This window comes from Epinephelus moara, unplaced genomic scaffold (genome assembly GCF_006386435.1).
Source record: "Epinephelus moara isolate mb unplaced genomic scaffold, YSFRI_EMoa_1.0 scaffold4528, whole genome shotgun sequence".
Taxonomy (NCBI): domain Eukaryota; kingdom Metazoa; phylum Chordata; class Actinopteri; order Perciformes; family Serranidae; genus Epinephelus; species Epinephelus moara.
In genome coordinates, this window is record NW_026082346.1 from 1 (window position 1) to 1,704 (window position 1,704).

Here is a 1,704-nt window from a genome sequence, read left to right on the forward strand (position 1 = left end):
TGTGACGTCATGACGTGTCGACCGAAACACGTCTGAACTAGTTGATTCAAACCTGTGAACCGAGTCACATTATTCCGTCACCTGTTCACATGAAGCTTCTCTTTACATTCAGACGTGTCAGACGAGTGTTTGATGAGCTAAAACCTGACGGCGTTCGGCTCAGAGCGACATGTCCACACTGCTGATGGGAACATTTATGGCTGTACTGACACGCTCACTGCGGCCCAGGTGTTACCATGACGATGGATCAGATACACAACTCAGTCATTTTTCTGTTGATGAGTCTCGGTAACCTGAGACAGCCGAACGTGTCGGAGAGAAGTCAGGAAACACAGCAGCTACAGTCTGAATATTATTATCATATTCAGACTGCAGCTTATCAGAGTTCAGTTTCAAAGTATTTCAAACTTTAATCTGCTCACTGACGTCTTCATTAAACCTGCTGACTCGCCTGTAGCAGCTCACCTGTACAGGTACGTGACAGGTACATGTTTCAGACTGAGTGAAAACATTTTATTTAAATAAATTCAGATGTTTGAGTCTCGTGAACAGTCCGTGTGTTCATGTGTTCATCTGTGAATTTGAAACAACTTCCACACACACACACACAAATAGAGATCTGTAAACTCACAAAAATATTCAGCAAATATAAAACACATCTGCACAAATTACACACATTTAATTTAAATGTAATTAATTTACAGATAAATAAAAATCACCAGTGAATTTCTAACATTTAAAACTTTCAGATATTTGAGTCCAGTTTTTATTTGTGAATCTAAATTCTACAGCTGCAGTTTTTTTTATAATCACTGAAATCTGTTTTATATTTGCTGTGTGTGTGTGTGAGATGTTTTATATTAACAGATGACACATTAACTGTCGAGATAAGACTCTGTATGTTTCCATAGTAACAGCTGCTTTAAACTTTAATAACATGTTGAATCTTTAGTTTGTGTCCATCAGCAGCAGCAGGTGCGTCTGATCAGCTGATCATGATCTGATAAATCTGTGACTGAAGAAATCAAACTGCTCTGACTCAACGAGACAAAGTGTAAAACCCTGCCGATGTTAAAGATGGTGTTAAAATTAGTTTTAAATGATTTTATTTTTCAGTTTGGTTTCTGTGCAGCAGATTCACAGAGCAGCTGGATATGAATCTTTGTCTTTGTGTCTTCGTCTGTTTCTTTCTGAAGCACTTTAATAAAACATCATCGATTACACTTCACAGCCTGCTGATTTTCAAGATAAACTGACACCAGAGAGACCGACTGATCTTATCAGACTCAGTGACATCATGACATCATGATTTCTGTCTCAGAGTCCTCAGAGACAGAGGTGAAAATGAGAAATGAAGGAGGCAGACGGACAGACGTACTATAAAGACAGAGACACAGACAGTAAAAATATGAGTAAAAATCAGAACTCACAGACCTTAAGTTTGGATCTGCTGCTGGTTCCCTCGAACAAGTGAAGATGATGATGATGATGATGATGACGATGATGGGGAGGTGGTGGTGAAGCAGCTGCACGACACCAAACACACACTCTGCTGATAAAAGGGAAATGTGTGTGTGTGTGTTTGTGAAAGTCTTCCTCTTTGGTTTCACCTCCACACACACACACACACACACACACACACACACACACACACACACGCACACACAGACACACACACACGCACACAGACACACACACACACAC